The sequence below is a fragment of the Stegodyphus dumicola genome, chromosome 6, assembly GCF_044657685.1.
Source record: "Stegodyphus dumicola isolate Sdum_Otavi_A_Nest chromosome 6, ASM4465768v1".
NCBI classification, from domain to species: domain Eukaryota; kingdom Metazoa; phylum Arthropoda; class Arachnida; order Araneae; family Eresidae; genus Stegodyphus; species Stegodyphus dumicola.
Window position 1 is genome coordinate 198,479,005 of NC_140773.1, and position 16,624 is coordinate 198,495,628.

Below are 16,624 nucleotides of genomic sequence, written 5' to 3' on the forward strand. Positions count from 1 at the left end.
TGTTGATTATAATTTTTATGTTTTCTATTGCACAATGTTTACACAAACATCGATCAAAACTTAATGCACAATTCACTGTAACTGGTTAATAGCAAACACTAGCTACTAAATGAAATTTTGTAGATAGAAGCATTTACCCATTACCAATTAATCTATATACCTAATTTTTATTTTCTGTTTTTGACAGGAATGAATTCATCGGGAATGATCAGTTTAGCACCTTACGACTCCAACGTGAAGCGATCAAATTCCTCCACCCAAATCCGTGGATAACTCAGCAACATCGATGCACAGTAAGCTGTTGCCAGACTGCTCGGGTAAGGTTTGCAACATCCAGGACCAGTCATCAACTGTCAAAATCGGTGAAAACGTGTCAGTAATTGAGGAACTCTTCCAAAGTGACAAAAGGCTTCTCAAGACAGATTATGGAGCAAACTGGTATTGTAAAAGGATATGCATCAAGCCAATTCAGGGACTAGGATATATGAAACCGGGTAGTTTGATTTCGATCTTCAGAGCAAAAGGCAGTAGAGCAAAAGGCACTGACGTCTTTCGCATCATTGAAGCAAATGCGGCCGCATTACAGTAAAGCTATTGGATCATATAATTGAGCGACTTTCTTACCAATGCTTCTACTAACAAAATTTAATTTATCTTCTGTTTACTATTACCATGCTACAGTGGACTGTGCGTTACTTTTTGACCGATCTTTGTATATTTAGGATTAAGTGCAAGTAAATTAACTACCGTCGTTAATGAAAACAACTCTGAAGTAGTATAACATAATGTGCTATCACTACTAATACTCCACTTTTCTCTGATGATTTATGAGAGCTCCGAAGAGAGTAAACTCGGGGTAATAAATAGCCCGTTTAATACACCTCTGGTTAAACGGGAATTCACTGTAGGAAAAAAGTGTAATATTTACAACGCATTCTCATATTCGTGTATGAATATTTTTAACCAGGGGAGGGGAACCCCTCAAAATTAAAGAATTTGCTATTTTACAAACGAAGCAATTAACAAATGTGCATAAAACTACAAATTTTCGAAAATTCAAATTTGTATTAGAGTATAATGTATTTTGAGAAAATCTGATAGAGTTCACTCTTCTTCAATACGTTTTTTTAAGCTATCTAAATAAATTATGATACTGCATATTAGGAATATATGTATCTAATATATATATGAAATAATAACAGCACAAGGAAAAGCCGGAGCAGTGTCGATGCGTGTTTAGATCCATATTGAAGAAGAATTTTGAATGCGTAGTACGCGTTGGAGAGGACATGCTAAAGTTTTTATTTAAGGTGTTATTGTTTTATGAAATACTGTATCATATTATTGCAGATTTATATTGAATTATTTTTTAAGGTATTATATCATAATGTTTTGTATTGAATTTTAAAATTACTTTAAAATATGTCAATGTATTGTTAATTACCTACGATGAGAAGAATGAATGCACATAATACAATATTTATAAATTGTATATCTTCTGAGTTTTATATGTAAAGAAAATTTTAAATATTTTTTATTCAAAAATTATTATGGAATCATATTTATTGGAAAAAATGCATAATATTTGTGAACTTATTAGTCCACAAGATAAAAATAAGCTGACTTACTGGCATCGAGAAACTTCCACTAGTATCTTCATTTGAGGAAAAGGACTGTTTAATGGACATTTTGAGAAAAATTCAGGACTTTTATGCTTGTAATTTATTTATTATTATTCTTCCATATAAAATTTAGTTATATGTTTATTTATAAATCATTGCAAAATTGTATAATTTAAAAACTTTATAATTATATGAGAAAAGATCATGACATAGTTAAAGCCTGTAAGCTATGTCCTGGATGTTTTTCATGTCTTTCTTCATACTGGCTTAACTAATGTACTAATGCTTTGCTCGCCTGTCCTCTCGTTTTGAGGGGGGGCGGAGATGTAATATATAAATAATACGATGGCTTTGCTCTACGCGAACAGGCAACCTCTAAATAACTTTCTGCAATTTAGGATCTCCCCCCCTAGACTAGTACCTTCGAGCTTTTTAACTTAACCGCTACTATATATAAATAACGAATGCGCACCATTTTGCAGATAGAAGCTTCCCTCTCCCTTGTGCTGTTAAAACCTACGCTACTGCTCACATCTTCCTTTCCTCTATGACGCAATAAATTTAAAGTAATCTTATTTAGTAACAAATATTGATTTGCTTCTGAAGTTGAAATAAAGATATGGAATAGTAAAAAGTGAAATCCTGTGTCTTCTTTGGATACCGCCTTAACACTCTGCTACAGAAATGCCTGAACTTTGATGCCAAGCCTCATGTCCCACGACTGCCGTATATATAGTATACAGTTATGTTTACACTTGAAACAATTCATTATTTTGCTTTGTTCTGTATAAGGAGGACCTGTTTCTTATACACTGCAATTACAAGTAGGAATTTTTAAAAAATTTTTGATATTTAGTCAGGAAGCAGTGACATCAAATAAAAGAGTAGATTGGACACCTAGAAAGAGATGTAATATTATTGTGTTACGAGAAAGTGGTCTTTCCTATGCTGAAATTGCAAGACAGGTGGGTGGTTCAGTGACTGCATCTGGAGTCCGAAAGTTTTGTTTACGATATCAGGAGACAAATTAAATAAAAAACAAAGAAGGAAAAGGCCGAAAAAGGTGCACCCCATCTATTGATGACAGAAGAATAAAAAGACTATGTCTCCAAGATAGAAAAATGTCATCAGCGGCCATCAGAAGTAATCTGAATGATGCTGGTGTTTCTGTCAGTTCAAGAACAATCAGGAGAAGATTAACAGATGTTGGACTGAGAGGTAGAATTTCACGAAAAAAGCCTTATCTTAATTTTCAGCAACGAAAAAAAAAAAAAAGATTACAGTGGGCAAAGGAACACATTAATTGGACAGATGATCGATCAGTGGTCACAAGTTATATGGAGTGATGAAACTAAGATATCGTTATTCGGTAGTGATGAGCGAAAATATGTAAGACGTAGAATAGTAGAAGAGCTACATCCTGACTGCATTCAAGCAACTGTGAAGAACCCAGTTAGTATTATGATTTGGTCATGCATGTCAGCAGATGGTATTGGTCGCCTTCATGTCATCGATGGGACACTGAATGCCAGAAAATACATTGACACTATTCTAGAACCAAAACTTCTATCTTCCATCAGAGATCTCTTTCCCAACTATGCTTCGCTTATTTTTCGGCAGGATTCTGCTCCTTCCCACACGGCCAAAATATCGAAAGAGTGGTTTCGCACAAAGAGCATTAAATTGCTGTCATGGCCAGGAAACAGTCCTGACCTCAATCCTATCGAAAATTTGTGGCACCGTTTGAAAACTCTTATCCGAATGAAGCGCCCATCAAATAAAAGGGAACTAATTGAGGCTATAATTGTTTCCTGGCATCACGTAATAACGAAAGAAGAGCTTAAAACTCTTGTCAGCTCAATGAAACGTCGATGTGAAGCTGTAATAAAAAATAAAGGGTACCCTACTAAGTACTAAGAACTCACTGCAATCATCACTATCTAATGTATATCGATAAGTATTATCGTTTAACTATTTTTGTATTGCAAATAATTGAATTTTGTGTTTTGTATTGAATTCAGTAATAAATTCTCTTTTAAAATGATATATTGCATTTTGTGAAACGTAACGTTTCTATAAGCATACAAAGTTCAAAAACATAAAAATTTCCAAAAGTGTCCACAATTTTGGCCACCACTGTATATAGATATATATGAACTTTTTCACATTGGTAGAAACTCCAGCTTATTTCTTGGAAAAAAAATTATAAACAAAGCTAATGCAACTTCAAAAATGAATAAGAATATATTTCTTTATTTTCAGATTGAGGGAATTATTTCAAATTAAAATTTACGAGTACTTTTATTTAATGATTTAGTTTAAATTTTTTAAACTTTTCATTCTCACCCGAATCAGAATATATTTCTCAACTTCGAAAGAGAGTTTTCGCAATTGCTTTAAATTTAGAGGCTTCTTCAACGAATATTGATTATTCGCTTCTGAAAATAACCTTTTGTCAGAAAAACTCAGCAGTGCTGCTACTGACAATATTTTCTCAGTAGGAAAAAAACTTATCTTTTAAGAGTCACTTGTATGTATCAAATCAATAATAACAATAATTATAAAAAAGTCCAAGAAATGCGAATATATTTTTAAAAATAACACCAAACTGCTCAGTAGGAAGTATGCAATACGTATATATAGCTTTAGAAATATCATTTATTAAATATAATAATGCTGGAAATATTGTATATACTACTTATATTTAAAAATAAAATAGATTTAAATAATTCGAAACATTTATATTTTTAATAATTGAATTATTAATTATTATTGGCTTAACATTACTTTATTACTACATTGTTTTCTACTCTAGGTCATCTCTTTTATTTATTTATTTATTTTTTTCAGAGGAACTGTACGCTATAGTTCGCAATCAGTTGCAACTGAAAATGCGCGTCACAGTTAATGGCAATTTATATATATGGGTAGCAGTATTAAAAAGCTTGGCAGTTAACTGAGTTAACAATGATAATTAATTACAGTAAACTACCTCTAAGGCGACTACCAAATAATTTTGGTTTTCTGTGATGATGGATTCTTTAGAGCTGTGAATTCGATACTCGAGGAAAATATTTGATATTTGTAAATTTTGTAAAAATACTTAAAAATTTACTCTGTAGTAAAATTAATTAACTTAATCATAGAGTAATTACAACTTTCCTTCATACTTTTTCAAGCTTAGGACTAACAGTAAAAATTTTTTGGCATGTTTGGAAGTTATGTGACAGTGATCAGAGATTTTTTTTAAATTATTTTGTTAAGATTTTTACAAAAGCGTTAAATCTTAACTCTTACAAGAGCCTTAACTCTTTTGGGGTAAACAAAATTCCTGCAATAACGTTGGATTCTTTCACTTTGCGCAAGCACCCTTTCTTCATCCTGATCAAATTTAAATAATGACGATCCGTAAAATTTCGTTTTGAATAGATTCGTTTTCTAAAACTTTATTCTAAAGTAGCATGTTTCAGCTGATCATAGACTTCTCTTCCGTCATTTGCACTTTCTCAGGTGAAGAAGGAGGTTCTACGTTGAAACCATCTAAACTAGTCCTGCAGATTTAGGAATACTACGCTGATTATTATTGATTTGTAAAGTAATTTTATTAAACAGTTCTTTTATGTTCCGAATCAATACTGCCAAATTTTCCACACAAATTTTAGCCCAGGCATTATTAAATGAGGTAGAAAGCGATAGTATTTAAAAAGTGGTTTGAGTTCGCTTGAGTCAGAGCGTGTTCCGTCTGCTGAAGGCTTCGTTCCTAATTGTTTCTCTTGATAGCAGTTTATATCCGACGTTGCTATATTCTCGCCATATGGCTTGTCAAGCCGATATTAGGTTCGAGCCAACTTGTGCGTTTTCAGTCTGCGTAACCAGTGGTTAACTGCAAATTACTTAGTTAAGCTCAATCAATTACCTTTCTGAGAATAAATACTGGCTGGTTCTGTAAGTATAAGACGTGCCTTCTGTTAACCTTTATTTGAGTTAAATAAAAGGGTCCTTTGCATTCTTCATAGACGGTTGTAATTTCCAAGACATAGGGACGCTTATATCTTAGGTTGAGTTCTCGTGGTTTATGTTACCAAAAAAGCTGAGACTATAAGACTTAATTCTTCAATTTGGCAATAATAATTGCATTAGGAGACGAAGTAAGCCAAACTTAGTGAATATTTATGAATAGAGTTCAGATTTATGAAAAGAAATTAACAGTTCCTCTTATATACATTGTTATACTCTTGAACATAATACTAAATGGCTGATACAAAGTTCTGCAATGGATGTTTCCAAAACTCCAGGAATTTAGGTATAATTTTTCCAAAGGGGCTTTGTCCTTGAAGGATTTTGTTTTCGTTTTGCGATTTTGCGTTGAATCACTACAAATGTCGGTTTCACTTTTCAAACTGTTGCCACCAAATGTTAGACTCTTGCATTATATTTGAAGAAATTAAATAATGAAAAATCTGCATAAATGCATGCATATTTCTCGCATTGTAATAAAACACCGGTACATAGAGCCATCGAATTTTGAATGACGTAATCCTCCTACGAATATGGGCACGTGGAAGACCGAATTTGAAATTTGGAATTTATTTTATTATCGATTTTATATTTTGTACATGGGTAAAATTTTGAATGACGTAATCCGACTGCGAATATGGGCATCTGAAAGACCAAATTTGAAATTTGGAATTTGTTTTATTATCGATTTCATATTTTGTAGCACCTCAATGAATTTTTGATTAAAAAAACTAAACATTTTCAAAGCGAGCAATGGTAACACTACCAAAAAAAAAAAAAAAAATCTCCAGCGTGCGAGACTGTATATCGGAAATTCTAGATATGCTCATTTTAAAATTATTTTGCGACATTGCTGTTGAACTGAGTTTTATGGTTTAAGTGCAAAGAACATGATATTTAATAAATAAAGGTAACGCAAAAAACGTTAAAAAATGCGCCTTTGGATGTAATTTAAAATCTGAAACCTTTCAGATTTTTTTTTTATTTCGTCAATTTTCATCAATATTGCGATGTAGTTCTTCAACATAATTCTCATTTAATTTAATACACTTACACTAGCAAAAACTAATTTTTTTTAAGTCGACCTCAAAGAACTTTTTTGGTATTTAAGATAAAAGATTTTTTTTTTCTTTTTTCTCAAATGTGGGATCACATATGGAAACAGAATACTCTTCGAAGACGCTGAACAGTTCTGAAGTTTTCACACCATTTTTCCACTAAAAGAAAATTACTCCTCTTTGCCTCTTCCATGGTTGCCAAAACAGTGCTACAAAAATACGTCTGTATCAGTCAAACAATAGAATCGGACGAAAGAATATTACACAGGATAGCTGCATAAAAGTGTCAAGACTTGTCTGTGGTTGATAACTTTATATATAAATTCTAGGAATTGAACAACAGCTCAATTGGAACGTAAAATTTTGCAAAATCTGCGTTTCTGCAGCTGAGGATGATGGTTCGGTAAAACCATCGAAAGTAGTCCTGTGAAAATTTGAAAATATAACGCTGATTTTTGTTGTTTGACTTCTACGTTGAAACCATCTAAACTAAATCCTCATATTTATTTAAAAAGTTTTCACAATTCAGGTTTCGGGAATACGTATTAGCCAGATTGTCACATTTCTTATTTAGGGAATCAGAGGTACTACTTTTCAATTCGGTGAAGAAAGAAAACAAATTTCTAATCTGTGAATAAGCCTTTAAACGTTTTGTCAATTAAAAAATTACTTTTAGTTTTGAGCACGAAAAAAAGGTTCCATATTGAATTTTCAGTTTTATTAAGAAGTACCTCTTATACTGCTCCATCATATTTACTAAGACGCACATTTCCTTTTTTGCCTTATCACTGTAATCTGTATCTCGAATACAGTGTGTGTTAGCTTTGGGAACGTATTGCCTGTGCCAGAAATATACAATTCAGAGCTAGATGTTTCTAATCAAAATTATCCAATAATGCCATAAGTTATAAAACTGCAATTACCGAGACCTTTATTGAATTTTTAAAGAATAGTTCACAGTCTGAATAAAAGGGAAACCTAATTTCGGTTTTATAATACATAGCATTTTTTATTAATGAAAAAGCAATTTTCATATAATAGCATGGGGCTTGTATGCTCATGGAGCTTCCGAACAAGTACCCAGAAGGCCCATGAGTTAAGATGGTCCCGGATTTAATGCTTCGTTGCAATGCAATTAATGTTTATGCATATACTATTTAACATTTAACTAGTGCCAAATTTTTAATTTCCAATAGTCGCGAAATCATTGCATTATTTTATCATCCACTTCTTACGACAAGCTACTGTAATAAAAAAATCTGATGTGGGCACAACATGACTTCCTTGCCTATTAAATTATACTTGACCTATTAAATTATACACCTTTTTTGCATGTATTTAAATTATACATATTTCACTGAAACTTATTTCCTCGAATTTTCATTAGAGATATATTTCTCATTCAACTAATTCAGTTTTCTCTTTGCGGCAAGGCAAAAAAAAAAAAAAAAAAAAAAAAAAAAAAAAAAAAAAAACACCATGTAGGATTCCCCACTGCGTAATTCTAAGTTGCGGTTGAATGTGAAGAATCTTAAGAACTAGTAAGCGAATAATCGCTTGAGTTCGTGAGGTAGAAAACAACAAGTGAGAAGGGGGAAATAACCCTTTATTATTCCAACTAAAGTTTAACAGAACTTCGTCTTTGGAGTTTTACAATAAAGCCGACATTCGGGCTTGAACATGAAAAACTGAGAACTAAACTAAACTAATCTTAACTAAAAAGATATAGCCGAAGCTATCAAGATTCTGAAGGAGTTGGCCCCTTAAGCACTGACTGTGAAGCTAAGGGCCTAAAGTACGGCCGGAGCGTAACAATAGCTTAAGAGAGAGTAACCTAAAAAGGCGGACGCGTGCTAGCCAGAATATCTGGTATCTCTCTCACTAAGAACGGGCGGCGGGAACTGAAGAAATTCAACCAATCAGAATAAGCCATCGCCGGAGACTGTTTTTGGAGACCAACTTTTATGCCAGCAATTGAAGGTTTTGTTTTGGATTTATTTTCCGCTCATATTCCTCTTTTCGTATCTTTTGCTGACGTTTTTCTCGCATCGATTTATAATAATTTTCTAACTTTTATTTCTATAAAAGACAACGGAGTGAACACGGAAAATTCGGTAAATTTTCACGTGAAATGTGTAATAAAATTTCTAGCCTGTCCCCGCAAATAAAGGTGTACTGTGTTTTATCACAAAAATTATATGCTAAATTTTCACTTTATTTGTACATTTCATTTTATTTTGTAGCACCGAAAATTACAGAGAGAACTTGTTTTTTGATCACCAAGTAAAAAATGCACATGAGAAAGGCTTTCTCAAGTTTTCCTGTGCAGAAGATGTGTTGCTTTTTCCTTTATTATTATTTTTTTTATATATATGTATGTATTTATTAGGTATCCAAATTTAGCCAACAAAGCCACATGCTTTTATATATATATTTTAGAAGATTGCTAAATATTAACAAACTATAATTTGATTGAACTTTTTCTAAAATGCATTGCATTTTTTTTGTGATATTTATTGTTTAAGAAATGTAACACGTTGAATAAATTGATACTAAAAATCTCAAATATACTGCTACGTTATTTTCTTCTTTCACGTTCGTACGGGGTTCGTACATTTGGAGTGAATAACGACGACACTTGATGAAGTATCGAAACACAGTTTATTTACCAATATTAATGAGATAGCTCCAAAATCACTTTTACAGTCGTCGACGAACTACTATAAACACGCTGACACATTCAGCGACACTGACAGGCAATAACGGTGGAGACAGCTTCACTGCAAAGGACCCGAGTACAGCTCCCAGCTCTGCTTGGTCGTTCTCGGAACTCCAACTCTCGAGACTCTCCATGCGATGCACTCGACGATACACAAGAGTATAGCTCTCGACTCAGCAGTCTAAGACAAAACTGGACGATACACTAATTCGCGATGCACTAAAAGACTCTCTCGATGCACTCGACGACCAACTCGGAGTTCGACTTCCAGACACTCCCTCAATGACTGACTATCCGCTCACTAGACGAGGCACACACACTAACACTAACTGACTGCGGACCAGCAGGGTTTATATAGCTTTGGGCTTGTGTTCGAGAACATTCTGGGCTAAACCGGTAAGAATTCGTTCCAGAAGGTTCTCCATCCGTCCATGGTATATCGCCAAATATCGTCAAATGGGCGATTTCTCGCCAAATGTGTCAACCATGCCTTCCGTTGCCATTTTATGGCAACAAATTTTTTCCAAATAATATTCTTTATATTATATTTTTAATTATAACTTATTATTTTAAGTAACTTTTTCTTTTTCGAATTTCATTTTAATTGTTTTAAGTTGCATCTGTTTTAAAAGTTTCTATTTACCTATTCGAACTGCGTAAATAAAGGTGCAGCGTTTATTTTTTTTCAAATAGTTTTCTTTAAATATATATATTTTTGTCATAGTTATTATTTTAGGTAATTTTTAAATTTTTATACTTTTATTTTAATTGTTTGTGTTGCATTGGCTCTTCAGACAATTGTTTTAAAATTTTCTATTTATTCCTTCGAACTGAGCATTTTAAATATATTTATTAATATAAATTTTCCAGAATTTGATTTTATTTATTTGAATTGCGTTTCTTTCGGAAGAATGCTTTGTAACCCAGACTACGATGCGTTTGAAAACTGCATATATTAAAAGAGAAAATACAGTAAAGCACAGTTAACACGCCTTTCAATGTTCCGTTCAGAAAAGATATATATAAATAAGAGAGATGTATAACCGACATTTTAACTTAGGATGACTTGCATACACTGCTTTAAACAGTTTTATCATTGTGCCCATTGCTTTACACAATTTTATCCTACATTTGGTTTCTTAAAATGTTATTCATATTTTAGTCAAATATCTTATTTTTGAAATTGCAAGAATCAAATATCATAAGATTAAAAGGTTTTAAATTTAAAAAAATACTAATACTAAATTTTACGCAAAAATTTATTTTTTCTTCTTTTTTTCTTCAGGTATTCTTCTTTATTCTTGCTCTTTTTCTTTAGGCATTCTGCAAGTATATTAAAAAGCATCCAACGTTTCGAAATATCTTGATATTTCTGACAATCATTTTAAATAAAGTTATCGCCTTCCATTTCATAAAGGCCCATAAACGGCCGAGCGGTAAACTCGCTGAAAACTGGTAGCTCACTCCAGGGTTCGAATCCCGGTAAACGTCTGGTTGCATGGGCGTTTTCGTGGATTTTCTCATGTGTTCCGTGTATGACAGCTGGTTTCCCTTAGAAAGTTCTTCACGAAGTATTTCGTCAAAGCCTTTATCAGTCTTTAGAGGCGAAACATTTTGAAGGTATGAGATGAAAGGAAAGACTGGTTTCATCAAGAGGTTTTGGTTTATTTAATTATGACAAAGCACGCTAGGGCTGTCTGCCTAAGGGGAGGAATGCCTTCGTGGAGGGCTTTCTAAGGAAAACTGGCTCGCATACAGGTTACACATGGGAAAAACCACGAAAACGCTCATGCAGCCAGCCCGATCGCGGGATTCGAACCTCGGACCGAACTACCAGTGTTCAGCGACTTTACCGCTCGGCCGCTGTTTCATCAAGAGAGAAAAAAAACGCCTTTAGGTGACATCCACATACAATGCTGGATAAACTCCTGAATCCTCAAATAATTCGACTGAGAAAATCATAGGATTCTCGATTTATGATACGATATGATGTTCTATAACGTAATTTAAATTTATACAACCATATAGTCTACTCTTCACTTTAATCTGCAATGATATCGTTTTTGTCTTTTCTGCTAACACAAGCTCAATTGATGGTTTTTGCTGGTGTACATGTCCAAGTGTTTTCTCTTTGAACGTCTAAATTCTTTGAAGTATCCTGAAAGTATATTCAAAAGCGTCCAACTTTTTTAAACATCTTGGTATGTCTGACAGCCAATTTTCCCTGCAAATGTTTGCTTACTTTTCTCCCTAATTTTCTTCTTTCCTTCTACAGTTATTTTCAGCGCTCACACAAGAAAATTAAGATTTTTCGATTGCTATACTTCCATAAATTTTGCATTTTGTCAATTTTTTAAAATATCAATTACATGAATTGCGTTTCAGCTGAAGACAGCTTTTCATTTTCTAGTCATTTTAACTATAAATAAAGTTTGAAGCGAAGTCCAAAGGATAAATATTTTAATTAAAAGATTTTTGCTAAATGACAAAGAAATAAAACAGTCCAGCAGGGTTTATTCTGTACTACCGAGTAACCCGATTCTTATATCGGCTGAAACAATCTAAATCATATTAAAGATCATGTTTTTTTATACAATCTATAACGCGAGAGAAAAATTAGCTTCTTAAAACATTCTTTCTAAGAGGATTAATATAAAAGATTATATATATATATATATTTAAAGCTGGGACTTTAAACTGTCAAACTTTTAAAGTTTAATTTACATGGTGGTTATAATTAAAGTTTCAATTTTAAATGGCCATAAAACCATAAAAGGAAAACTACCGGACGAAATGTTATCAAACTTGGGAATCGTGTAAAGGAGGTTATGGGAATTTATTTTCCGCGGGAAAAAAAAAAAAAAAAAAAAGTTCAAAAACTCACCACCAGGGGAGAAATGGCGCTGTATACAATATTGTTAAATGAAATAAGACACGAAAACATGTGTTTAAAATGTGTTTAATATTTTCCGAAACGTGTTACAAAGCATGTTCAATGTAGCGTCCAGCATTTTCCGAAAGCAAGTTAAATCCTGTTACTGCATTCTCAACAGCAGCTCTTAGCATATCAGGAGGAATGTTACGGACATGTCAGTGTATCACATTTTTCATTTCTGCCAAATTGTTTAGATTATCATCATGAAAGGTGCTTTTGAGTTCTTTTCCCCTCCCCCCTGTGATAACTAAAATTTCACTTAAAATAATGTGCGTACAACAACAAAACAAAAAAAAAAAAAAAAAAAAAAAAAAAATTACAGTGCACCTTTTCTAAGCGAAGTACTCACAGCTTCATATGATTCTAGTCTTCTGCGAAGATATTTGACTAGAATCATCTGGAGTAATAGTATTTACCTTCGCAGAAGGAGTCTATATTCAGTTCCCGCGTTTGCTTTTATTTCCATATGTATTGATCATTTTCAGGGCTGATCGCCTTAAAGGGGTAGTTTCTAGAGTTCAGTGTATTTCTAGACGTGTCTTCAAGCTATTGTAAAATATGCTTTTTCTAAAATTCGATTTCAGTTCGGCATTGCTTATATCTAACTTTTAGTATAAATTCCAATACATATCAAAACGCTACAGAAAAATAACGTATTGGGCTCATGAATTTAGTTTATCAGACATTTATATCATAATGAAGACATTTCGATAAGACTTCAATTCTCACTTCCCTTCAAGGGATAAAACTTTATGATTCAATATCCCGTGCAGGAAGATAACACCATAACAGGATGGTGAGTTTTATATGACGTATTCGAAGTTTTACCACTGAAAAGCGAACACTTTTCATATATTTTTTATTTTGATTTATTTCATTTTTTGGTTTTGAATTTTATCGTGCAACTAAATTATTCCGTATCATAAATCGATTACACCAACTGAAAGTTTCATTAAAATGTCACTTTCATTTTCATTCTTTTTTGCTCATTTTAAGGCAAATAAACATACGCTGTTTCTTAATAAACATACGCTGTTACAATTAATCTATTCCGCGGATTTTCTAGGACCCAACTTACAACCCTTCCTTCTAGGACAGGCCATTTCTTTACGAAAAGCACATTTATTCTTTGGCATATTAATTATTGTGACTTCATTTTCCTTCCACTCACGTAGCTTTCACCAACACCAAAAATCCTTGCTGCAGTACGATTTCCATTTTCTTTCGTAAACTGACTGACTTTGAAATTGAATTTGAAACCAATATTGTGTTCGTTTTGTTTGGCAGGAGAGCTTTTGGAAAATTTGTTCGAAAGCCTGTGAATAATCTTCGAACAAATGACTTCAAAACATAAGAGCATCAAACATGTATTTTTCAAGTTTCTTCTTAAAAAAAAAAAAAAAAAAAAAAAAAAAAAAAAAGGTGCGCTCATTGTACTGCGAATATATGTAAAAATTTTAAAAAATATAGTTTGATATAATAGTTTTGCGTTATAAACTGGTGCGGCGCTATACGTCAGAATATAGAGTAATGCAAATGTAAAACATATATGTGTGAATAATTACTGTGCATGTGTAGTATAAGCATGCACATGTATTATTTGTATGCCTATGTTATGTATGTATGTATGTATGTGTATTATGTATTATGTATGTATGCACATTATTTGCATATAAAAGTTGTATGTATGTGTATGCAGTATGTTAAATTATGTAATACATATGTGTATTTAAGATTAAGATGAGGTATTGAATAGATTTGCCAGAGCATAACGTATGAAAACTATTTGTAAATGGAACAATTGTGTAGCTTTGTACAAAACCAACAAGACAGTGCAGAACGTTAAAACATTGTAAAATTAAGATTGTGACTATGTTACCTTTATATGAATAAATATTCCACTGTATGAATGCTAATGTTGCGAAGATTCTATAGGGTAGTCACGTAGTGTTCCAGCACAATTCACTATGGTCATGTATGTATCTAAGGGAAAGGGCGTCTTCGTGGAGGACTTGAAAACTGGGAAATAAGTCCCATTCGCGTTACCAAACGGGCACTGGCTTGTAATTAATCATGCTTGCGTGAATACAACGTAGCATATCCAACATTAACTACGGAAACGCTTATGCAGACAGCCCGTACTTCGGTATTAGATCCGAAGTATTTAGCCAGCTTATCTAGTCTCTCATTTGTAAGTTGAAGAATAATGAGATTTTTAATAGTCCTACTAATCAAACTGCAAAGAGAATTGTCTTTACAATGGACAGAATGTACTAGGTGATTTCAATAGATTTTATGTTCTTGTCATACCTTCCTTATTTCATCAAAACTTTTGAACGAAAAATACCGAATTTCAATTAAATATCAATCATAATGGCAGGAATAAAGAAGAACTGAGATAGAAATATTTTAGAGTTTTGTTTCTGTTACTGCTCAAAACGACGAAATAAAGAAGTGGAAGCCTTCTCGCTTTGAACTTTTGTCGTTTATGTTAAAATACAGTCTTTAGAATGTAGCTCCAATTATTACAATACTACTTTGAATTTTATTCAAATTGCTTAAGTGTTTCATGTTGTAAGAAGAATTTTTCTAGATACAAATCGGTTAAGAAGAACCTAAGATCTAAAAATGAGTACGTTTCATTTAAGAAATTTTATTGTCTCTAGAGGACCAAATGAAATAAGTAACAAACTTCTAGAACGTCATAAACGATTTTACTAATAAAAACAAGCAAAATAACCTTTTAGAACGACACAGCCTTTACCTTATTTCCCGGTAGATCGTCTTTCACATGTATAAATTTTTACGTGTGCATTTAGAATTTTTAAACTTACTGTATTTTGTCAAGTTCTAATTTAATACTGCTTTTAGTTTTATAGATAAATGAACGTGTTTCTTAAATTAAAAAAATTCTGAAATCTTGAAAAATAATACAAAAAAATAGCTTTTATGTTTATATTTAATAAAGAACATAGTTTTCGATACGGTTTGAGCATCCTAGCTACAAAAGCTGATTTCATTTTTATCTTCAGGATGTAAAGATTACAGTCATTTTTATCTGCATTTCTTTCTCCTCCCATAAAAAATCATCACAACATGGAGGTAGGAAGTAAGATGGAGTCGCCCTAAACAAGTTTCTCCGTACCCTGCTCTGAAGCACCGGCGATCCCTACGTAGTGACCAAAACATTGGGTCATTTACCATTGAGTTCTATGGGATTTGACGCGTTCGGGTGTTAATATTTTGTAATTACGTCGCAAATATACATATAAATGTATATATTTTCTTTTTCTACAACACTTCAGAGTCCTAAGTATGTGAAAACAACATATTTTTAAACAACATTTCATTCTGAACGGAATTAAATGCTATACTTTTCACAGGACAGTTTTCTCAGAATGGTTTAATTTGAATGAAATATTTTCACAAGTTTTCGTTAATTACATTAGAAAAAAAAATTCGATTTTATTCGGTTAAGGTACAAAAATTAAGATCAAAGGTTATTGTATTATTAATATTAAAATTATGCATTATTTCTTTTCTATTTATAGAGCTTCTTCCTAAAATACTTTCTTAAATATGACATGATTTTTTGGTTTCTTTTAAATCGAAAAATGTAAGTCAATTTATAATTAATGCTCTATTCGGTTCATTTTAAATTAGAGAATTATTAGGAATTAGCGAAATACTTTAAATAAGTATTTCGCTAATTCCTAATAATTAAATAGGTATTAAATAGTATTTGACTTTCTCTGAACATTTCTGAAAGGGAATAAAATAAGTTTTTTTTTTTTTTTTTTTTAAGTATTATTTAAAACTTGTAACTGAGTTATTATAAAATGTAAGGGGAATAATTCTTTTAATTATATTTATCAGATTTTTTTTTTTACCCTTCATTTCAACAATACATATTCCAAAACTCTTTATTACGTTCTTAAGTGCGCATCTCATAGCATTTGCTTTACAATACCTTTTAACAGATTGCTTTCCAATACGAACAATTCTTGCTTAAATAGTTTTATAACGTATTTGTCAACAGGATTTCAATTTATGTTTACAATTCAATATTAAGGTTATTATATATTTAGATAACATTTATAATCATTATAAATTAGATACATTTAATCATTAGATTTCTTCACAGTACTTTCACAGTTGTTTATAAGTGAATAAATTCTTCATTTCAAATACATTTATAAATAATTTAATGAATATTTAAGTATTTTGTCAAAGGCAGATACATGCTTTTTGCAAGCACATGCATAAATACCCA